The sequence below is a fragment of the Maniola jurtina genome, chromosome 23 (assembly GCF_905333055.1).
Source record: "Maniola jurtina chromosome 23, ilManJurt1.1, whole genome shotgun sequence".
Taxonomy (NCBI): domain Eukaryota; kingdom Metazoa; phylum Arthropoda; class Insecta; order Lepidoptera; family Nymphalidae; genus Maniola; species Maniola jurtina.
Genome location: NC_060051.1, coordinates 8,668,743 through 8,694,422, shown reverse-complemented (window position 1 = coordinate 8,694,422; position 25,680 = coordinate 8,668,743). Strand labels below are relative to the sequence as shown.

Sequence of the window (25,680 nt, the reverse complement as noted above, 5' to 3'; positions counted from 1 at the left end):
CTAGAAGTTTTGACTGTCAATAAATCTGAAACTATAAAAGCTAGAAAATTGATACTCAATTCGTTTAATCAATCTGCCAAGGACATCTTATCCTGAAAATATCAGCATTCTAGCAACAGAATTTACAGATTTGCTTTTCTCATAAGAGGCGTAGAGGGGGGGAAATTCCAATTTCTCAATTTTCCTGTAGTTTGTATGCAATTTCTTGTCTACATACCAAATTTCAGTCTTCTAGGACTTCGGGAAGTACCCTAGAATTACGGACTAGAAGTTTTGACTGTCAATAAATCTGAAACTATAAAAGCTAGACAATTGATACTCAATGCGTTTAATCAATCTGCCAAGGACATCTTATCCTGAAAATATCAGCATTCTAGCGACAGAATTTACAGATTTGCTTTTCTCATAAGAGGCGTAGAGGGGGGGAAATTCCAATTTCTCAATTTTCCTGTAGTTTTTATGCAATTTCTAGTCCACATACCAAATTTCAGCCTTCTAGAACTTCTGGAAGTACCCTAGAATTACAGACTATGAATTGTGATGATCATCAGTGAGGGACGAAAACGGCGTATTTTAGGTATCAATAAATCTGTAACCATAAAAGCTAGATATTTGATACTTAGTACATTTGGTAAATTTGCTGAGGACACCTTATACTGAAAATTTCAGCTTTCTAGCGTCATCCAGACCGAAGTTATGACGGGTCGAAAATACGGCGAAACACTTCGCGAAAAAGGTACGTAGCGCCCCGGCCGCCGTTTGGCTCGTCTTGGCGGGGGCACTGCCGTGCCCCCTGATTTAGTTATTGATATGGCAGTCAGTTTTTCCTGTCATGTCCGTCTCCGGGATGCAACTTTCTAACTATATCTCTGTATCTGTCAAAATCAGATAAACGGATGGGTCATAAAAATATAGATGGGTCATGAAAGGTAAGAGAGACATCAGCCATACTTTCGCGGATTTAACATTAGTATGGAAAATACAGGCACCGCCAGAAAAATCCAAAGATAAACACTCATTTATCGAAATACATCCATACTATCCATACTTAATATTATAAATGCGAAAATGTGTCTGACTGTTTGTCTGCTACCTTTTCGCCGCCCAACAGTTTTACCGATTCGATTCTGACGTTTGGTACAGGGTTAGCTTATATCCCGGGGACGGACATAGGCTACTTTTTAACCCGGATAATCAAAGAGTTCCCACGGGATTCCCAAAAACCCATCCGCTTAACTGATTTGTATGAAAGGTATCGAGGTAGCTTGCGTCTCTGTAATTAACATCTTTTTATTCTTCAACTTTTTATCCCGGAAAATGAAACAGTTCCCACGAGATCTTTAAAAACCTAAATCCACGCGGACGAAGTCGCTGGCATCTTCTAGTATTTTATATAGGCGAACATTTATCGAGTAACTGTTATACTGTTATGAGGTGACCGATGAACCGATAAACACACACAAACACACACACATTAACAGACATTTATGATTCTTAATCCTTACGTCATGGCCGGGCAATTAGAATAATTTATTGGCAAAACTTGAACTTTCCGAAAAGTCAACAATACCCTGGGGATATGTTACCATCAAAAAGGGAACACTATGTTAATGTCAGAATACAAATGCTACATATCGGCATTTAGCCTGAAATCCTCGCACGGTCGGATAGCCACCCTTAATCGCTTCAACCCAATTGCTTCATATATCCAATGCTACCCGAATTAAGATATTATACTGACGTTAAATACTGGTGTATTCGATTTTGATGGTGCTGTTCTACTTTCGGACGTTTCTGTTACTGTTATTATTTATTCATCCATCAGCCTGTAAGCGTCTACCATTTCAATGTAGCTTTAAGATGCCCACGCACTTGAACTGCACTGGAGAGAATATCGTGCGGGGCGCTGACGCGACGCGCAGTTCCGCTGCAGTGCAGTTGTGGTGCGTGGGCACCTTTAATGTATAAAGTTTGTAAGTTTGCTTGTACGAAGCAATCTCTGAAACTACTGAACTGATTTTGAAATTTCTGTCACCAGTAGAAAACCACATTATTCCTCAGTAACATAGGCTATTATTTTATTTTCAAAAAAATAGAGATCCGTACGAAAATTGTAATAAGCTACCCGTGCGAAGCCGGGGCGGGTCGCTAGTTAGTGAATATAGAGCATTTTGAAGAGTGCGTCACCATACATGCTCCTCCGCTTTCCTCATATATTGTACCTAAAGCACCGACACCAGTCGCGTCGGTCCAACGGTCTGGAGGTCATCCCACGCTGCGCTTGCCGGTACGCGATTTCCACTCCCAGAACTTTTACGACGGGCATGGCCCGCTGCCATTGCAGCGCTAATTCTCTGAACTTGACATTTTGAAAGATTCCCAATACAAAAAAGTTATAACGCTGTTCGTTAGATCTGGCGGTTGGGAAACAGGCCCTTAGTTTATTTTTAAAATGGCTAGATTCCTTGTATGCAATACAATACAATACAGTGGGTGTGTATAAAGAAGTTAAAATTTTATAGTATCACTTTGGTATGGTTATTTTTGAATAACCATAATAAGGCATGTAAAAAGCCTAAACCAAGATGCATTATAATATAATAGTATAATTATCCGGTCATCCCGTCTCGTGGAGTCCACGGGTGACCGGAGGTCTGGCAGTTACATCGGTCAGCATATAGTCTGGCCATTCAACGAGGTTACGCAGCCAGCGTTCTGGGCACCCGCCTCGTTGCAGTGACATTTTCGTTTTGTAATTTTTATTTTTAAGTATTTATAGTATTTGTGAATATCGTAAGTACACTTAAATACATTAAGTAATAAACAACATATATTATCTCAAAGCCTACTTCAGTATTCTATAAAAGGCAGGTATACTTACAGGGTATAAAATAAAAAAAGTTAGTTGTTGTATCAAGGAACCCTAATAAAAATATACCTTGTTACGTAGGGATTTAAGTTTGCCCTGTCCCTGAAAGAGATCGAAGGAAACGTAAAGTCTCCGGTCATACAGCTACGTAGTGGCATTCAAAATGGCGCGCCGAAATGTCAGAAGACAAAATGCTAAACGGCGACATTTTCGCGAACCTTCCACGCTCCGTTGACCACCCTCGATCGCTTGGACTCAATTGTTTTGCATAATAGCGAAATTTCGTTAGAGACAGAAACTTGTCTGGGCTTTTGTTTTTGTGAATTAATGAGCTCTCAACTTTACTTTCTGAACAAACATCGCTGTTTTAATTAAGAGGATTAGGTTTATTATATCGCGCTTCGATTTGGGGCATGTTCTCAGATATAGCCGGTGCTGTTTCCTTCAGATCATCATCATTATCATTATGAACCGATATACGTTGCTCTTGGATATAAGGTTATAACTATATCGTTAGAGGCCCGTGGCAAATTCATCGGATGGAGCCCTCCCTCAAAGAAGCTTACTGGTAGTGCACAGTAAAGAAGATTACTAGTTAACGTAGTGCACAGTAAAGAAGGTTACTGGTTAACGTAGTACACAGCAGAGAAGGTTACTGGTTAACGTCGTACACAATAAAGAAGTTTACTGGTTAACGAAGTATACAATAAAGAAGGTTACTGGTTAACATAGTAGGCAGGTCCGCCGCAGATGACCGCCAACCTCCAATTGTAGAGAAGCATAGGAAGAAGTAGAAGTGTTTTTCAATTCAATATAAGTAGGGTAAGGGTAAGGGTTTCGTAACATCGTACAAGATTATGTACATACTTACTTCTTACTTAATTTTTTTATTTACATGGCGGCCATTTTGAAATTTTTATTATTTGTTGTTGTGGCAGCAACAGGAATACACACTCTGTGAAAGTTTTAACTCTACCTATTTAGGGTTCATGAGATATAGCCCGCTGACAGACGGGTGGACGGACGGCGTATGCTTAGTAATAGGGTCTCGTAGTAGTAGTAGGGCCCTTCGGTAACGGAACCCTAAAAACCGCTCGAGTTCATCGTTACGAAACTTCCATTTTTAGCGAAACCCCAATCTAAAATACCTATCGGTCGGAAACAACCCCGAGAATATAAATTCCCGAGTGCCTTGCCCCGAAACCTAATATTAGGTTCGTTAAATACAAAATAACGAGCGGTTTACTATTTCGCGCCCTTTTCGTCATTACCGCGGCCATCTTGCGACGCCGCGTCGACCACAGCTGATGCACAGACTAAAAAACCTGTAGACTAGGTACAAACTTTTTGATCAATCTTTTGACCTTTGACTGATCTGTACCTGAGTGAACTAGAGCAAAGGAACTCTCCGCTTGTTTTCGGTATTATATCAAATATTAGGCTATGCTGACGTAAAGTCAAAGAAAAATAAGGCTCATTTAAGGCTAAAGATTTGGCGTCATTGGCAGGCGTCAAATGTTACTACATTTGATGCAAGTAGCCTTAGGTCGAAATCTACAGAGCGCACTTTGAGTTTGCTCAGTTAAAACGAGACAGCGTTATACCGCGCTGGCATAAATCTGTCTCGTTTTAACTTAATTCTAAGCAAAGTCAAAGTGCGCTCTGTAGATTTCGACCTAAGGCTACTTGCGTCATAATGTAGTAACATTTGACGCCTGCCAATGACGTCAAAGCCTCCACGTTTTGTTAGAAGTTCCCTAACTGTCGTGAACTGTGTGTCTGTACGATCTGTGACGCGAGAGCTCATCAGCTCAGTGATTCGTCAACTTTTGACTCTACTGATACCCTCCCACACCACTGCACTACCCCACTACCGCAGGAGCCTACCGCAGTTACACGCTATACCTAAAGCTTATGCCTGTGACGTCATCCGTGTAGACTACCTAAATTTCAAACCCCTATTTTACCCCCTTAGTGGTTGAATTTTCAAAAATCCTTCCTTAGCGGACGTCTACATTAAGCTGCAGACTGCATGTCAATCAGCCCGATCTGTCCAGTAGTTTGAGCTGTGTGTTGGTCAGTCAATCAGTCACCTTTTCTTTTTACATAAAAGTATTTATGATAAGAAAACTGTTAATTACCCATTTTTTTTCGCTTAGTCTATGGCCAATATGGCGGATTTATAGGCGATCATAAAGCGCGCCAAAATTAACAAAAGGTTTGGCAGCTGACGGGTTTTAAATATAAAATTATGATGGGAACCCGTTGTATCGGCTGGATATTGTAAGTGTGGTTATAAATAAGCGGTTTACGTAACCAGTGGGTAAGTGAGCTTTTTCTGGCGAATGTTCAGACTTGAGTTTTGAGTGTAAGGTGTAAATCCCGTAGGAACTCATTATTTTTCCCGGATAAAAAGTAATCTGTGTGTTAATCCAGGTTATAATCTACCTACATTCCAAATTTCACCAAAATCCGTCCAGTAGCGTTTGTGTGAAAGAGTTAACAAACATCCATCTATACATGATGCAAGCTTTCGCATTTATAATATTAAATAGGATAAAACTTTATTTAGAAAGAAACATAATATGATACTTTATGCGCGGCCAACTAGCTTTTTTTTATTCAGACACTTAGCCCTTGATTGCAATCTCACCTGGTGGTAAGTGATGATGCAGTCTAAGATAAAAGCGGGCTAACCTGGAAGAGGTATGGCCGTTTTTTTAATAAACCCTAAGTACCCCTTTGGTTTCTACAGGGCATCGTACCGGAACGCTAAATCGCTTGGCGACACGGCTTAGCCGGTAGGGTGGTAGTAAAGTAAACTAGCCACGGCCGAAGCCTCCCACCAGACAGTATGACAGACAGACTTTATGCCAACTACATTAAATAAAACTATCTTATATTTTTACTAAAAGTCAGTTTCGCTAATAATCTTGGTAGACTGCAGTTACCCAATACCTGTTGTTGTAAGATTAAGTTGCTAAATAAATAAAGATGTACATCTAGTAGGTACCTTCCATATAGGTGCAATCGAGTGGGCGTAACGTGGGCGAAGCCGCGGGCAAAAACTAGTGCTAGTTTCACTAATCGCTGACTATTTTGTAAGGAGTCGATTACGTAAATAGTCGTTCGTCTGTTGCTACAGAATTCGAAATAATGATAGAAATAGTATCTATTTGTTGCAATTAAAAAATCGCAAGAAACCATCGCATATGACCATTATCACGGACCTCTAACCATTTTTTTTATTCGGATACAAGTTGGCCCTTAACTGCAGTCTGCAATCTCACTTGGTGGTAAGTGATGGTGCAGTCTAAGATGGTAGTGGGCTAACCTGGAAGGTGTATGGCAGTTTTCATTAAAACCATACTCTTTTATTTCCTACACGGTATCGTACCGGAAGGCTTAGCGGCACGGCCATAGGGGCTCGTTTAATTCTATTCGATTTCAGTATTAGCAAGAAAATCATCTATATAAAATTTATCCTGTAGGAATGTCAACTATTTTTCATAAGGCATTATTAAAAGTAAGATATTATTTTTAAAGGCACTCAATTAGGTAAAGCAAAGTTATTTAGTTTTGGTATTTCCTAAAAAGTAACTGTACTGTATAGCTTCAAACTCGCATTATTATTTCTAGCATGTAAAGTTATGGTAATAGATATTAGCACAATGTGTCACCGATTTATGGCAATTTAATCATAAAAAATAAAATTGTAATACTATGCAAATACATACATATAATAGTTTTTACAACAATGCGCACTGATGTTCCACTATACATCTGTCTCATGTTCCTATAAATACTTCTATGCTTAATTCGAATTCTGTGGTTTATACATTACATTAATGATTCTATTGTCTTTCTTTACTGCTAATAAACGTTCTTAATCTTAATTTGTTAATGTCTTTTTATCTTACTTATTTATCTCAGTTGTTGGTATTATGTAAACTTTTTGCTTTTACGTATAAAATTACGTACAAAAAGAAAATAAGTACTATTGAATAAGTCACAGTAAGAAAATTTCATATTTGTGGATGTTGTTCAAGACTAACTTAGCTAGAATTTTTTGCTTTTTTTAGGGTTCCGCACCTCAAAAGGAAAAACGGAACCCATACCTTTTGTTGTCTTTCTGTCTGTCTGTCTGTCCGTCTGTACGTCTGTTTGTCTGTCGTGTCTGATAAGAATCCAGGATAAAGATGTTGCTTGTAAAAATGTAAAGGTATGCTCGCAAGGACGGATTTGGCTCAAATTTGGAATGGAGATAGATCATATCCTGGATTAACACATAGGCTACTTTTTATCCCGGAAAATCCAGGAGTTCCCACGTGATTTTTAAAAACCTATATCCACGGGAACGTAGTCGCGGGCATCATCTAGTAAGAAATAGTTGGACATACTACCATCAAACGTCTAGCCATATAGCATAGGATAGGAAGTGGGCTAATGACATTTGCGTATCCCATAAAACAATGGTGGAGCCGCTCGGCCGCGCCGCGACCCCGTGACCGGGTCAACGACCCCGCCCGACCTATTGTTACTCGCCTCTAGGGTGACCATAGATTCAAGATTTTTATTTGCAGAAACATTTTTTACAGTGAGATGTTATTAAGTACATGTTGTCCAGTAGAAATGTTTCACCTTACATAATCAGGCATGCAAAGGAGATCATTCTAGCTCCATACATTTTTGGGCCTTTTCTGAAAGTGCCGGCCAACGAAAAAAAATGGTACTGATCGTTAGAACTAGCCGTTTGGAGTAATAGTTAATATGGCAGAAAAGTTGTAGGATTGCTCTGAACCAAGTTATACAAGGTCGAAGATTCGTCATTCTCATACATTTTATTGGTTTCTAAAAGTGCTGGGAAACATAAAATAATGTTAGATATTGCTAGAACTAATGATTTGAAGCAATTGTCATTATGACCCGAAGGCTGTGGGGCCATTATATGTCGTGTTATACAAGTTATACAAAAAATTAATATACTTTGTATAATTAATTGTAACCGATTTTATGATTTTGTTACTGTTCTGATTGTTTTATACGAATTTGAATACACGTACAATTATTTTGACTCCCACGAAATGCTGGATCAGCTGCAATTTCGTTTATACCTACCTGGATTGTATGCGGCCTTGTAATACTAGGTGATCTCATCCAGCCATCTCCCAAACTTCTGCCACTGGGAATTGGGATATCTCCGGCGAGCTCTGTGATGAATGCACCATTTGGTTATACGTACTGTTCATCATAGTAACTACGGGCTTGCTTCAGTCGATAGCTGCCCAAAGCAACCTGCGTTAATTCTTCTGAGAATCTAGGAAAGTCATTGAACGGAGGTTGTTGGCTTCCATAGCCTGGAAATGAGCTCTCTTTCTATTATAATTACATATAGTTTGTGATAACAAGTTCTGCTGAACTGTTTTGCTCACTGGCCGTTCATGGATTACGTCAAGAAAATCACGTGCATGCACGTTGTTGTCTATCAGAACATGATAGCCGTTCAGCAATGCTGACAAAATCCTGAAATAATCGATCATGTTACTTAATGTCCGGTTACAAATCCTGAATAACCCTGGGTAAACAAAAATCTCTTCCAAAGTGGTCGTTAATCATTTACATTATCCAGCAGCAAATGGTAAAAAGTCTAGATTTATTGGCTTCGTCAGTAGTTAGCTGGGTTTTTACTGATGTTTTGTTACTGGCATTTGTGCCACATAACCGCACACCTCAAGAAAGAAAGATTACCTCAAGATTGTTTATGGTATCTCTAAAACCATGGACTAAGATAAAAATCCAGTAAAAATCTTCTATATCATTTAAGGTATCATTTAAAATCTAGGCATTGTAAGTTGCTGCAGCGTGTAGATTATTGTTCCATCGCAACAAATATAAAGGTTTTTTTGGTTTCGGAACTTGTGGTTAGGGTATGATTTTCACTGAAAAAAGTAATTAGTGCTTTTCTGAAGATATATGTATATGCTTGTATCTATCTGTACATGCCCTTTATAGATAGCCTTTCTTTCTTGAGGCATGCGGTTATGTGACACAAATGCTAGAAACAAAACATTTAAATGAAACCCAGCTAATTACTGACCAAACCAATAAATCTAAGCTTGTTACCATTTGCCGCTGGATGGTGGAAGTGATGAACAATAATTGCTTTAAAAGAGATTTTCGTTTGCTCAGGATTGATCAGAGTGACCGGGCATTAAGTAACGTGATCGATTATTTCAGGATCGCGGTAACATCGCTAAACAGCTATCATGTTCTGATAGACAATAACGTGTACTACAGACGTGATTTCCTTGACAAAATCCATGAACTGGTCAATGCGCAAAACAGTTTAGCAGAACTTGTTATCACACACAATAATAGAAGAAGAGCTCATTTCCAGGCTATGGAAGCCGACATCCTTCGTTCAATGACTTTCCTAGATTCACAGAAGAATCGACGCAGGTTGCTTTGGGCAGCTATCGACTGAAGCAAGCCCGTAGTTACTATGGTGGAGAGTACTTAAAACCAAATAGTGCATTCATCACAGAGCTCGCCGGAGATATCCCAGTGGCAGAAGTTTGGGAGATGGCTGGATGAGATCACCTAGTATTACAAGGCCGCATACAATCCAGGTATAAACGAATTTTGTCCACATTGCAGCTGATCCAGCACTTCGTGGGAGTCAAAATAATTGTACGTGTATTCAAATTCGTATAAAACAATCAGAACAGTAACAAAATCATAAAATCGGTTACAATTAATTATACAAAGTATATTAATTTTTTGTATAACTTGTATAACACGACATATAATGGCCCCACAGCCTTCGGGCCATAATGACAATTGCTTCAAAACATTAGTTCTAGCAATATCTAACATTATTTTATGTTTCCCAGCACTTTTAGAAATCAATAAAATGTATGAAAATGACGAATCTTCGACCTTGTATAACTTGGTTCAGAGCAATCCTACAACTTTTCTGCCATATTAACTATTACTCCAAATGGCTAGTTCTAACGATCCGTACCATTTTTTTTCGTTGGCCGGCACTTTCAGAAAAGGCCCAAAAATAATGATCTCCTTTGTACAAAGTCACTCATATTGGAGATTCATATTTAAACTATTCTTTGAATTTCAAAAATTCATATTAGGTTAAAATATATAATGAAAAGTATAGATTTTATACTTTTTATTTATTATCACTACTATAAGTCCGAATTAAGGCTTGAGCTCCGGAATTTCGATTTTGGTGTAACTCCGGAGCTTCAAAGGTTTACAGGTTCATTTGTAAATCCGGAGTTATCGTGAATATAACCGGAGTTCCAATTTTCATACTTTAAGACGAAAGTCGGGTTTTCAGTGGTTATAATATGATACAGTACAAAATCTTTATAAATTGTACATATTATGAGATAGGGTAAAACTTATCCAATTTTATCGATGGAAAACCTAATAAAAATATCTAAAAGAAAATCTAACTACCAAGTTTTAAAAGGTCGTAAAATAACCCTCAGTGCGCGAGTCTGACTCGCACTTGGCCGGTTTTTTTAGTAATTAAATCACTTGCTTTAACGGTGAAAGAAAAAGTAGTGAGAAAACCTGCAAGTTGTGAGTTCTCCATAATGTTCACAAAGGTGTGTGAAGTCTGCCAATCCGCACTTGGCCAGTGCAGTGTGGCGGCTTATAGCCAAAACCCTTTTCATTCTGAGAAGAGACCCGTGCTCAGTAGTGGGCCAGTGATGGGTTGATCATGATGATCACACTAATATTAAAAAAACTAATATTATAAAGGTGAAAGTTTATGTGTATTATGTATTTGTGTTTATGTGTGTATGTTTGTTACACTTTCACGCAAAAACTACAGTACGGATTTGGCGGAAATTTGGAATGGACATAGGCTACTTTTTATCCTGGAAAATCAAAGAGTTCCTAGAGTTTATAAACCACTGACATCAGCTAATATCCTTTAAAGTTTTTTGTCATGGTATCACTACTCGAAGCCGGTGAAAAACATGCTCTATTAATTTAAAAGTTTATCGAATCCGCCCGTTTTTAGGAGCGAAATTAAAACAATGAACGCTTTCCTGTGAAAGTTGTCTGTTTGCCTTTTACATTGATAGCCTATTAACAATATACGTCGGAACATTCCGTCTTTTTCAACGCAGTGCCATAAATATCTTAGATCAGTTCGTAGAAAGTTTTTTGAAGAAATATGCGTAGGCATTGTGGTCTCAGTAGCTAAAAGCAGCTATTGAGACTGAAACACTAGATTTTGATCTAGAATGGAATTTAGGTTTTATAAATTACTAGCAACCAGCTCCGGCTTCGCAAGGGTGGCTAATTACAATTTTCGTAGATTTCAAAATTTTTTGGAATTAAAAATATCGTCTATGTTACTAAGGAATAATGTAGCTTTCTACTCAATGACCTTTCTTTTAGAAGGTCATTGTTTCTACTGGTGAAAGAATTTTCTAATCGGTTCACTAGTTCCTGAGATTACCCCCTACAAACAAACTAACAAACTTTACCTCTTTACATAATAGTGTAGATGTAAATAATATAATACATAATATTATAACACTTTATTTTTTAAAAACAGTAGCAAATAAATTAGCAAATAGGCTGTCGAATTGAAATTGACTGTGGCTATTATTCCGGTTTAAATAAAAGTAAAAGATAAAAAATAATATATAATAAAGTAGGTACAATAGTTCCTGCAAATAAATCAATTAATTTTTTTAATTTAATAGAGCCTCGATAGCTCAACGGTTGAGGAGCGGACTAAATTCCGAGAGGTCGGCGGTTCAAACCCCACCCGTTGCACTATTGTCGTACCCACTCCTGGCACAAGCTTTACGCTTAATTGGAGGGGAAAGGGGAGTATTAGTCATGATTAGCATGGAATATTCTGTAAAAAAGAAACAAGTTCAACGATATACCCAAGCTTAGTAAGCTCAGATCTCCCAAATCCTTCGTTTTGAAAACTTTTCTTTAGCCGCCTTCTGTAGTAGATGTAAGTGAAAATCCTAGACGCAACGCGCACAGCATCCATACAGAGAAGAGAGTGCTTTTACTGATTCTTGTAAAATCAAATAAAACTTGAGCGGCTCGATACATCCCCTAGGGTTGCCACAAACTCTGACACACAAATATCTGTATTTGTATTCTTGTTAGCTTCTTGTCTAGCTTCTACTTGTTGTTACCCAAAGACATTCCATTATATTATAGCTGTTACGTCAAAACTATGATATGGTAACCCCATAAAACATTTTGGGGTAGCACAGTGGGTTTCAAGGGGTGGATACAAAAGATGGCAATGAATTTCCTCTGGTGTTGCAAATGTTCATGAACGGCCGTAATCAATGGCATGTAATTCTCTTGACACGATATCTCTTTTGTTATGAAGAAAATTTTCTTTCTTTATTAAAAAAAATTTCAAGAGTGACAACCCTACGCAAATGCCTTGGGGAACGTTTATCACGATACATGTAAAAGCAATTTGATACAACCTTATTTCGTATGTAATAAGATGCAAAATTGAATAATCAAAACGTGTTAGTGTTGCGAATTTTCTAAAAAAGCAACCATGACCCTTCTTATAAAGGGAGGAGATTAAACTAAAGCAATATTTCCTACTGTCAAAGAAGTTGACCACTGCCTAGGTAAATTTTTTTAGGTCAGTATTTTTTTTAGGGTTCCGTACCCGAAGGGTACCTTATTACCTTAACCTTATTACTAAGCCTCCACTGTCCGTCCGACCGCCCGTCTGTTTGTCAGGGAGCTGTATCTCATGAACCGTAATAGTTAGAAAGTTGAAATTTTCTCTTATTGTGTATTTCTGTTGCCGCTTTAAAAACAAACAAAAAAAAGCGAAATGGGAACATAAAAATTAAAAAGTGTTATTTCTTGTACGATGATGTATGATTGACCGATTTTTTTCTGTTTCCTATTGCTACTTATAAATACGGATTTAACATTATATTCTATTGTTTATCCTAGTTCTTGTGTTTTGTACTACAAAAGCGATAAAATATAGCTCAAGTGTTCATCTCTTGTAGAAATTTCCACACGTCACGATCTTGCGCCTGAATTCAGGCGGCTTCCTGCGACTGGTTTAATGTCGTCTTTCCGTCTTCCAACACTGTGCTTACCGGTGCCAGTTCACCATTTTAGCACCGGACCCCAATGTCTATTAATTTGTCGAACTACCCATTACCACTTCAGCTTCTCAATTCAATGAACTACGCGTTGAGGCCCCCTGGACTTATATAAATGTATCCTGAAATGAATGTGACATTTATATAAGTGTATTGCGTAGGTAACGGATTATATTTAAGTGTGGGCAGAAAACGATTTTCCCCGCATGAAATGTCACAACTTATTATACAGTATAGAGCTTTATGCCCACTCCTTTTGCGTGTTACTTATTGGAATCTTCCAAAGTTTTTCGTATAATGAAAAAGAACCTTATTATGAAGGGCTTAGAGCTTAAAATGAGTTTTTACAATGACAATATTATTAAAATGCCTTTCTTGCGCAATCGGAAAGATTTTATGAAATGCTGAAGTTGATTTTACCCCACACCAAGGTTATGTAGGGTTTTTTTTTTGTGGTTGAGTACTCTTAATAGATGGAGAGTAAAAAGAGGACCCACAGAACCAAACTTCGATCAGTGAACGACAAAAGCATAAAAATATTACGGATACTCTATTATAGCATACTAGTTGATGCCCGCAGCTACGCTCGCGTGGATTTAGGAGCATGTATTATCCATATAAACCGTCCTCTTGAATAGCTCTATCTATTAAAAAAAATTGCATCAAAATCCGTTACGTAGTTTTAAAGATCTAAGCATAATATATAGGGACAGACAGATAGGGAAGCGACTTTGTTTTATAGATGTTGAGATGTAGAATATGTTGTAGTGATAACGAAATCTTTACCTTGGTGAGCAGTGCATATTTTACTGCAAATCAATTATGACTGTAATTGTCACTTTTTGTTGGCTTATCACATCACAAAATGTGTATGACAATGGACATATCGTGATAAATTTATACTAATATTATGAATGCGAAAGTGTGTCTGTCTGTATGTCTATCTGTCTGTCTGTCTGTCTGTCTATCTGTCTGTCTGCTACCTTTTCACGGCCCAACAGTGTAACCGATTTTGACGAAATTTGGTACAGGGTTAGCTTATATCCCGGGGACGGACATAGGCTACTTTTCGTCCCGGAAAATCAAACAGTTCCCACGGGATCTATAATCATCTAAATCCACGCGGACGAAGTCGCGGGGAATCCTCTAGTTCGACATAAAATTCAAAAAGAATTATTGCTTTTTGATTTTTTGCTTTGTAATTGTGCATTGCTCCAAGAACTCGGCATTAAACAACGTCTTTCGGCGTTAGTACAGGGTCGCATACTAAAGTTCTTCGGACATGTCTCCCGGCGTGAGAGTGACTCCATTGAGCGTCTTGTCGTGCAGGGCAAGGTGGAGGGTACCAGAGGGCGAGGAAGGTCGCCTACGCGATGGACCGACCAAATTAAGTCCGCTGTGGGCGGTGCCGTGCACGAATGTACCAGAATGTCAACCAGCAGGGAGAAGTGGCGAATGCTCGTGAGGCGTGTAACATCTGCCCCCCAAAACGTCACTTCATGATGACCACGACCGCTCTGCCAAGAGTGTAACGACAAAGAAGAAGAAGAATTGTGCATTGTAAGGTCTACATCTCCTGAGAATGCTCCAGTGTCGGAGCGAAACGTGCGTCGAGTGTGCTCTGTTGGATTTGTGTGGTGTTGCGTGGTGGTTGTTGGGGCTTGCTTGGTGGCCAGCTTTTTCTACATGATTAGCAGTGGCAGGGCGGGTGGTGCATACCGCTTTCTGCATGTTAAGCCACACAAATTTGTCTTTTTTAGTGGATTATAGTAAACTAGCTGATGCCCGTAACTTCGTATCCGTGGATAGGTATAGGTCTTTAAAAATCCCGTGGGAACTCATTGATTTTCCGAGATAAAAATTGGCCTCATAATCCAAGGTATAATCTATCTCCATTCTAAATTTCAGCGAAATCGGTGCAGTAAATTTTGAGTTAAAGAGTAACAAACATCCACACATACAAACTTTCGCGTTTGTAACATTAAGTAGGATGAGTACCTATCACACGCATTTGTCTCACTTGTTTAAAATACAATAGTATGAGCTTGTCTTATCTGAGTTTTTATCTTTGGCTACTAGTAGATAGTCTGATATTGTAACATTGTAGTCTTTTTTCTAAAACTACTTGACGTCTCGAGCATACTTAAGCCGTCGTGCTGAGATAAAAAAAAGGAAAATCGTGACCCTACTATCGGTAGTATGTGATAGCCCTAATAATTAGTTGCAAAGGAAAAAGGACTTTACAATGAACAGTTCTATAGTTCAAATTGAATTGAGGGATCTAATTGTTTCGCCTAGGACGTGAACTCACGATTTCATTCAAGGGATACGAGTTTGCAGTTAAATATAACTTGAGACCTGGTTTTTGACCCCAAAGGCCACAGCGATAGATGGAATTCCCATATTAAATTAAAGCTCACCCATAATATTTGATACTAACTTTTACCTGACTGCGGCAAAGTCAAAAAGAAGGGTTATGATTTAGGAATCTATGTATGTATGTAAATCAGATTCTGTGTGTTCCACCGTAGCGCCTAAATAATTGGGCCGATTTTGATAAATGAGTCAAAGTAGATCAAAGAGAAAAAGTAAATCAATTCGTTATTATGGTGCGAGTGACATAGGCTACATTTTATATGAAAAAAACCGGCCAAGTGGGCCAAGTGCGAGTCAGACTCGCGCACTGAGAGTTCCGTATTCGGGTATTTTTCCAACATTTTGCACGATAGATCAAAAACTATTAGGTTTAAAAATAAATAAAAATCTGTTTTAGAATGTACAAGTAAAGTCCTTTCATAATATGATACCCCACTTGGCATAGTTATCTTACCTTGAAAATTGAAACACATTTAAATTTTTTTGTTGTGTAATGTAACCATAAATTTACGGTTTTCGGATTTTTCCTCTACTTGTACTATAAGCTCTACCTACCTGCCAAATTTCATGATTCTAGGTCAACGGGAAGTACCCTTTAGGTTTTCCTAACAGACACGACAGACGGACAGACGGACAGACAGACGGACAACAAGGTGATCCTATAAGGGTTCCGTTTTTCCTTTTGAGGTACGGAACCCTAAAAATTGGGGGTCATCGTAGATTTTACAAGTGCCATAGTCAAATCTCGCTCCATTCTACTTTTGGGCTGGCAGTGGGTACTTTTATAGATAAGTAGGGAGTTTTAAATTTTCGTTCTCAAATACACTTCGTGCAAGTAAGAGGAGGCTGGTATTAGAAAGAAATGAAAGAAATAACAAGTGTAAATTAAAAATTTATAACACCCCCGACAAGTGAAGGTTACAGTAACTAGATAAGAGTTGATAACTTTAAAACGGCTGAACAGATTTTCTTGGATTATAGCTAAGAACACTCTCGATCAAGCCACTTTTCAAACAACAAAAACTAAACTAAAATCGGTTCATTAGTTTAGGAGCTACGAGGCCACAGACAGATACACAGACGCACAGATACACAGACACACACGTCAAACTTATAACACCCCTCTTTTTGGGTCGGAGGTTAAAAAAACATTTCTTTTTGAAAGCTGTGCCACACAATACCAGTTATACCTACAGGTTAGGTTATCCTGACGCCTCTGCTAAAGTCAAAAGTTTTGACCTCAAGCAGAAGAAGCGCCGATTTTAGTAGGTAAGTGACCTAGCACCACCTAGGTACAATAGAATAGATGTCGGTGCCTAGCACACGACCGTGATTTTTATACGAACGATATATTAGTTTCATCAAAGACCCCTGAAACACATGGCTATTACAGATTTTAAATCACACTCGCTAATAAAACTTATTGTAAACAAAAATGAACTGTAATTTTTACACACTTAGATTCCTTTTGCAATGATACATTTACGAAAACTACTAGTTTTAAAGTTTTTTCTGGAAAATTGAATCCTAAAGTTATTTTATTAAAGTTGTAAGTTGTTTTGAGTATTTGCTTTCTAGCATCAAGAATGGCGATGAGATTTGCACTCTGTGGATTAAGAAATAAGGTCGATAGTTGTGTGTAAGGTGGAAATGGGGGATCTATGTGTAAATCAATCGATCGATTCGTAAGCGATCAACGCGTGCGTGCCTGCTGACGATCAAACGTGTGTTATTTTGGGTATTTTATTTAAGGGTAGGTTAGTTTATTTAGAATAGAATAGAATACATTTTTATTCAAGTAGACTTTTACAAGTGCTTTTGAATCGTCAAAATAATTTTCCAGTAGGTACCAAATATATGAAGTACTATTATTATGTCGATGGATTTATCTTAATTTATTTACATTTATTTTTTATGTATTTTTTTGTAGTCCACAACTTTTTTTAACTTCATAGTGAATGTAAAACAAAACCAGAAATACCTCATTCATGGAAATTTATTGAACAGAACATTTATAGACGATTGAACAACTAGTTATTCAATAATAAATTACTAGTATACCTACTAAAATAAGATCTATATTATGATTTGTTTTAAATATATTTAAAAAGGACGGAAGGAGGACGAAACAGTGATATTATTGATTCAATTAACGTTTCGAAAGCATAATATTATAATAAAGGTTTAAAACATGTTTATAACATTTCTATTCCTTTTTATTCCATAATATTTTGGTAATTTCAGCTTCGCCTTAAGTCTACGGGTGGCTGGCACTTTGCGTCGCTGAAAGCGGCTGGAATATCACAGGAATAGCACAAAAAATCATTTTAGCGATGTTTTCTGTCGGTGAAATTTAGAGTGCGGGTTTGAAACAGGCTATGTCGAAAATCATGATCAACCCATCGCCGGCTCACTACAGAGCACGGGTCTCTTCTCACAGTGAGAAGGGTTTTGGCCATAGTCTACCACCCTGGCCAAGTACGGTCTACGGATTGGCAGACTTCCCACACCTTTGAGAATATTATGGAGAACTGTCAGGCAAACAAGTTCCCTCAAGGTTTGATGATTTCAAGCAAAGCAAGTGATTTTAATTGAAAAATGAAAAAAAATCTTTATCTTTCTCTTTACATCGCATTCAAAGTAAAGAACGGTAACAACTGCATTAGTTAGAAACTGTGTTACAGTTGTTAACGGCCACCAGATCGAGAAATTATTAAAGAAAAAAAAAAGAACAATGTTATATTTAAAAGTCAATGAATATAGGTGTTATGTCAGAAAGAAAGAAAGAAAAGCTTGTGTGTGTGTGTGTGCATGTGTGTGCTTTTCTGTTTACTTTATACATATAAATTACTGAAAACCAGGTAGTTACGTGGTTGTAACTTTTTAGAGTCGGATACGAGTTGATTTTTTTGACGTGACAACGTCTTATAATTCGATAGAGCCGGCTGCACGCACGAAAAAACATGACTCATGCGGCGTTACCTCGCTCTGAGGCGTTCCATGTAAGGCTTGAAGTGCAAGCGAGAGCGCGGAACGAGCGACAAAGAAGCACAATCGGCCTTTGTTGTCACGTTCAACTATCGTCAGTAAACCGACTTTACAGACAACCAATTTTTTTATGCACTTTTACATTGCGATGTTGTACGTTTGGATTACGTACTTATTGGAGAAATAGACTGAAGTCAATAAACATCGTTACGTCACGAGGAATCTCTCGCAGCGTGTTCCAAGTAAAATTGAATAACTTTCCGAGAACTGAATAAATTCGTTGAAAAATGTTGCCTTTTCTAGGAATACGAATATCTGCAGATAGCTTTATAAACTACTAAAGAATGCCCGAGACTTCGTCGATCGATTTAGGGTTTTAAAGATCCCGTGGGAGCTGTTTGATTTTCAGGGATAAAAAGTTGCCTATATCAATTACAGGGACGCAAGCTACCTCGGTACCACAAATCGCTTAAGCGGATGGGTTTTTGGAATCCCGTGGGAACTCTTTGATTTTCCGGGATAAAAAGTAGCCTATTTCCATCCCCGGGATATAAGCTAACCGTGTACCAAATTTCGTCAGAATCGGTTAAACTGTTGGGCCGTGAAAAGATAGCAGACAGACAGACAGACTCACTTTCGCATTTATAATATTAATATGGATTTTTAAGGTTTTACCCATTTAATATAGGTATTAAAAATGCGAAAGTGTGTTTGTTTGTTTATTGATTTGTCCTTCAATCATAGAGCGAGCCTATGAGGGCCAGACCTTCGTTATTTTATAAAAGCTGAAAGTTTTTATGCGCATTGTCCCCATCACAGGGGTCAGGGAGGAACGATCAGTGTCTATGAAGTTTGGATCATTGTGGCTTTGGCAGATAACAGTTAACTAAGATATTTAAAATCTTTCGTCAAAGTATAAATTGTAGTTTTTTTATATTATCTAGTATTAGAAATCACGCCATGCATTACCAGACACTTAGTATCGTGGCAGCTCCCTGCCAGACACCCTTAAATTTTAATTATTTTTAATGCCAAAGCCACGATGATCCAACCTTCATAATCACTGATCGTTCCTATCTGTGTTGGGGACAATGCGCATAGAAAATTTCAGCTTTTATAAAATAACGAAGGTCGTGCCCTCGCGGACTCTTAGCCCATCACGTTAAATACGACACGTTAATGCGGATGGAATCTGGTTTGACATTTTGTACGAATGCAACAGTAATGATTTCTACGAAAAGTAACATTTGAAATTATAATCAAGAGAGTGGCTTTCAAAGCCCGTAACTTAACACAAGAATGCCACAGATACAATCAGCTTAGCAGCAATCGGCAGGTCTAAGGCCGGGTGCTGCTCCGTGAAATAGCACCACGAAATTCGCTGATAACCTCCAGATAACAGGTGTCGATGCAATTCAGACCAATCAATTAAATAGCTTTACTCGAATAAAATGCCGTGATAGCCCAGCGGTTAAGAGCCCGTTTTAGGGTTCCGTACCTCAAAAGGAAAAACGGAACACTTATAGGATCACTTCGTTGTCTGTCTATCTGTCTGTCTCACGTATCTGTCAAAAAATCTAAGTATAGGGTACTTCCCGTTGACATAGAAAACTAAAAGGAAAAACGGAACTTTTATAGGATCACTTTGTTGTCTGTCTGTCTGTCCGTCCGTCCGTCCGTCCTTCCGTCCGTCCGTCGTGTCTGTCATGAAACCTATAGGGTACTTCCCGTTGACCTAGAATCATGAAATTTGGTAGGTAGATAGGTTTTATAGCATAAGTACAGGAATAAATCTGAAAACCGCGAATTTGTGGTTACCTACATCATTTAAGAATAGGTAATTAAAACGTGTTTCAATTTTCAAAGTAAGATAACCATACCAAGCGGGGTATCTTATGAAAGGGGTGTACATTCTAAAACAGATTTTTATTTATTTTTATGTATAATAGTTTTTGATTTATCGTTCAAAATGTTGGAAAAAATACCCGAGTGCGGAACCCTCAGTGCGCGAGTCTGACTCGCACTTGGCCGGTTTTTTTTAAAATAGACTAGCGCTTGGCTGCAATCAGACCTACTAGCAAGTGTAGAAAGTTGAAGGAGAAACAAGGTCAAAAAGCTCTCGTGCACACTCTCCGAAATACTATATATTCTGTGACCTGTTGTAAGGGTAGGATCACCTGCCCTTAACTTATAAATTTTATACAAAAAACGGAATAAAATGCAATTAAATAATGTTATTTTTACGTCACCCTCTCACCGCTTCACTGGATAAGGGGAGAGCTCTGATAGCATTTCAACCATTTTGTCTTGAACCCCGTCTGTAAGACTACTCTCGATTTCTAAGAACAAATTCCTTGGGCGCCAAACTTGAGGGGGGGTCAAGTGAACTGGCTTAGGAAATGCTATAGACTCTATACAGAGGTTTTGTTATGTTGTCAGGATAAGGCTCCGAAGGTCAAAAGTCAAGGTTGTGTTTCGTCTACATCTACGCTATGTTTTGTTAGGACTTTTCTAAGAAACACAGGGTTATTTAATGAATTTGGATTACCTACCTATAAAAACTAGTAAAGAATGATTACAAATTTTAACTTTTCGGAGAATCATGTGCGTTTTAGGTGAAGGAAAACATGAGGAAACCTAAATGCCTGAGAATTCTTCATAATTATCTCAAAGGTTAATCTGACATTGGCCAGCGTGGTGGAGTATGACCTACATCCTTCTCATTCTGAGTTAGTTCAGTACGTAGCCACGCGTACTGGTTTTCTAAATATTACATCCCAAAGACGGATAATAAATAAAAACCAGCCAAGTGCGGGTCGGAATTTCGTACGTAGGGTATTTTTTCGACATTTTGCACGATAAATCAAAAACTATTGTGCATAAAAATAAATAAAAATCTGTTTTAGAATGTACAGGCAAAGTCCTTTCATATGATACCCCAATTGGTATTGTTATCTTACTTTGAAAATTGGAACACATTTTAATTTTTGTTTAATGATGTAACCACAAATTCGCGGCTTTCAGATTTATTCCTGTACTTGTGCTATAACAGCTACCTACCTGCCAAATTTCATGATTCTAGGTCAACGGAAAATACCCTGTAGGTTTCTTGACAGACAGACAGACAGACAGATGACAAAGTGATCCTATATAAGGGTTCCGTTTTTCCTTTTGATGTACGGAACCCTAAAAAGTGCTTAAAAATACTTCTTTTAAAAAATCACCTTCATTTTTCCATTTCACAATCACCACGGACCTGCGAGGTTCGTAAAATAATTTCATTTTCTCTCACACATTTCAATTTTTCTTTTTGATCAAATTCTTTGCGGCGCCCTCTTGGGACGACCTCCCTCTAGCAATTGCTTTGTGGCTGATTCTCTCTTTGAATTACGTCATAATAGATAGAAAGATAAGGTAGGAATAAATTCAATGATTATACCTTTTAGAGCTTCGAAGAAAGAAAAGTGCTCTTGAAAGCTAGTTAAAATATTATAATTTCAGCATAGAATTATACTAGTTAACTACTTACTACGTAAAGATTCCGAGATAATACCAGAGATGATATAATAATGGATCCAAGACATGACGCTTTTTCTGGGCCTCATAAGAAAGCTCAGGGTCACTCAGCGGGTGATGGAGAGAGCTATGCTTGGAATTACATACTCTACGTGATCAAATCAGAAATGAGGAGATCCGTAGAAGACCCAGAGTAGATTATCGATGTAGCTAAACGGGTTGCGAAGCTGAAGTGGCAATGGGTAGGGTACATAGTTCAAAAAACGAATTCTTCCTATCTGTCCCCCTGCTCTGTCCCCTCAGGAGGACAGATAGGAATAAATAGTTCGATCTGTCCCCCTACACCCGACGAGGGGACAAATAAAACTAATTATAATGACAGACATTGGGGTACCAAAGTGCTAGAAACTAGAATCGCACCGGAAATCTAAAGGAAAGCATAGGAACTATTACATTTTTTCATGTCTCAATGTCTGTCTTGTACTTTTTCACAGTCAATCCACCTAACTGATTTTAACGAAAGGTACAGAAATAGTATCCCGAAGATGGACACGAGCTATTTTTTACCCCACAAAATAAAAGAATTCCCGCGGGGTTTTTAATAACCTAAATAATCTAGGCTCCATCTAGTCAAATAAAAACAAAGTGATCCTATAAAGGTTCCGTTTTTCCTTTTGAGGTACGGAACCCTAAAAATATCTCATGCGTACGATTCTTGTAACTAGTAAGGTATCCCTGGTGTGACTCATCGAATATTTATAGTCTGTGGCCTGATAGACCCGAATTTGTTTATGTCTGGGGTTCATTTTACTCTGGTCACCCTGGTGTTAAGGGGGGAGTAGGAACACGGGTTGCGCAGACTAAAGACAAGTACACTCGGAAAAATAATTCGCTTGGCAGAGCATACTAATGCGCGCGTATGTATAACACACAAAGATACGACCCGATGCTATCCGATAATAGATACACTCACACTTACTACACTCACTCACACTTCTAGATAACCTTACCAGTCGTATAGGGTTGCAAATTTCACATTCGTCAACATAGTTCTGATGGCCGAGTGGTAATAGTGTTGAAGTTCTTAAATATGGCGTGAGTTCTAATACTAGTGGGGGATTGCTTTTTTATTTTTGCAATTATTTATTTTGTCTTCTTTATACAGTCAAAATTATCATACTTTCAAACAATATAATTATAAGCAAGAAAAAACAAAAATAATAACACTTTTCTATTTTAGAAGTTATTTATTTGTCTTTTGTGCAGTTCATAAATTATTATAATAAGCAAGAAATAAATAAGACGCTTGTCAAAAAATTAACACATCAAGTTAACAGAAGGTATACAAAAGAGGAAAAAAATTTGACATACTTTATCTACTCCTATTACTCCTATAGTAATTTAAAACCAATATCGATGTGAAGTATGCTAAAAGTCGGTCAAGTATGAACGTAATGTTTTATTTACGTTTTGGGTTACTTTTAGGTTTGTGAGATGAATCAACATGTTAATTACTTAGTTAGAAATCAAAATCAATTATAACTTCTAACTGCAATAACAATAACATCACTCACAAATAGAATTAAATTAATTACCTATACTTTATTTAATAATGTATAAAGGTAGGCCACCCTCGTAAGCTATTACTTTTTGTAATCGACTCGTCATGTTAGTAACCATATTCCAGCAAGTCTATGCTGCCCCACAGAGACTCCCAGGTTGAAGTTACCACTTTATTCAAAGTATAATATATCGTTTACCTGTTGTTCTATTATTATAGTATTTTACGTCCATCCTTGTCCGACTCAAAAGATTTTTCATTATTAAAAATAACAACGTAATTACATCAGTCAAAGTTTATATATTTCATTGCAAAATGAAAGTCTATGTTCCTGGTGCAAACCATTCGTAATATTTTCTTCGTAATGTATTCCGGCCGCACGCAAATGCTTCCGCACAGTTTGTAGAACTACATTGTGCTTGGTCGCTGTCAACCAAATTTTTAAAAAGGAATCCACGCTATGCATTGCAACGATTTCTTGGTGGTGATGTGACTCCATCTTATAAGCTGATGGTTTGGGCCCAGGTCAACAAATGTCTACATGCCCCGTTTCTCCGTAGTGACAGACCCACAAGCGCACGGTATTCATCTGTAAATGATTATATCCTGGATTAATACATAGGTTACTTTTTATCCCGGAAAATTAATGAGTTCCACGGGATTTTTAATAACCTATATACACGGGAATGAAGTCGCGGGCATCAACTAGTATTTAGTATATTGGTTACATTGTTATATTATAATGCGTCTGATTAAAAGTATTAAATGGACTAAAAACATTACGCTAACATTTAGAAAATACTAAATGCACATAAGTAAAACCATAAACATAATTTCAATACGAGTAGGTTATATTTGTTTACTTACCGATATCATCGATTTCGGTTATCGAAATATTCCGCTCAAATAACAATCTCTGCTTTTTAAACAAAGATAAATAAATGTTCCATGGTGGTGAGAAGTTCAGTAGTTATTCAGTGTGAAAAATAACACAATACACCATAAATGAATTCACTACTAGGATCTATTAATCCGCGTGCTCAAGTTCTATAAGAATAAGAATAAGAATAAGAAGTGTTTATTTGCTAGAATATGGTATAATATACAAGTACATTGGTCTTAAACATTATGTGGAACCGCATATTCTGCCAAGCATGGCGTGCAAAATTTATTGAATTTATTTATTGTAACAAACATGTCAAATTATTACTAATTATTGCATTCACTATTTAAAATTTGTCATTCAAAAATTCATTAACATCATAATAACCTTTGTTTAATAAAAATTTAAATAAATAACATCTAAAAGAAGTAAGGCTCATTGCATAACTGTGTGACGGTAGATGGTTATGGATACGTATTGCCGCACAGTACACATTCTTTGTATATAAAGCCAATCGTTGTGCTGGTATACAAATTTTATTTTTATGTCTACTGCTCGGTTTTATTTCTGTCTTTAGTTTAAAGTATTGGGGATATTTACGGACAAATATGCAAACTTCATAAATATATAAACATGGGAGAGGCAATATTTTAAGTTTTTTGAATAAAGGCTTACAACTGTCAGTAAAATCAGCATTACAAATAGACCTAATACAACGTTTTTGCGCCTTAAAAGCTTCTTGTGCATTGGTGGAATTTCCCCAAAGTATTATTCCATATCTTAACAAAGATGAGGCATATCCATGGTAGGCCAACAGTGATGCCTCAACTGAAACTATTTGTCGAATACGACCCAAAGCATAGACATACTTATGTAATTTTGTGCATAAATTCTGAATATGTGCCTTCCAATTACAATACTTATCTATAGTAATTCCCAAAAAAACAATGTCATCTATTTCTTCAATCCTCACATCATTAAATTTAATATCAAGGTTTTGTGTTTTAGTTTTATATGTTTGAAATTGCATTATATTAGTCTTAGATATATTTACTTTTAAATTATTTATATTAAGCCAGTCTACCACATCCATTAGTGCGCCTTGTACTTCACTCTTTATATTTTGACGTTGTTTAGATTTAATTAATAGGGTAGTATCAATTTGACAATAATTTATAAAATAGGTAGGGTAGATTTAAAAAATGGGACATCAACTTGATATTGCCATTCTGTAATCTATAGGTATACCTACACCGCATAATTTATCGTTTTGTGGGTTCGAAACATTTCAGTGATGAATAGACCTTAACTGTCTTGTTTTAAAGCTTAAATT

At 37.4% G+C, this 25,680-nt stretch overlaps 1 long non-coding RNA gene across 1 annotated transcript; it reads left to right on the top strand.

Annotated features, from left to right (window-relative positions):
* Positions 1 to 1,971: 1,971 nt before the first annotated feature.
* On the top strand, positions 1,972 to 25,432 carry LOC123877289. The gene is made up of 3 exons (XR_006798555.1): positions 1,972 to 2,155; positions 8,658 to 8,668; positions 25,423 to 25,432. It is a non-coding gene; the product is annotated as an uncharacterized LOC123877289 (long non-coding RNA).
* The last annotated feature ends 248 nt before the right edge of the window (positions 25,433 to 25,680 follow it).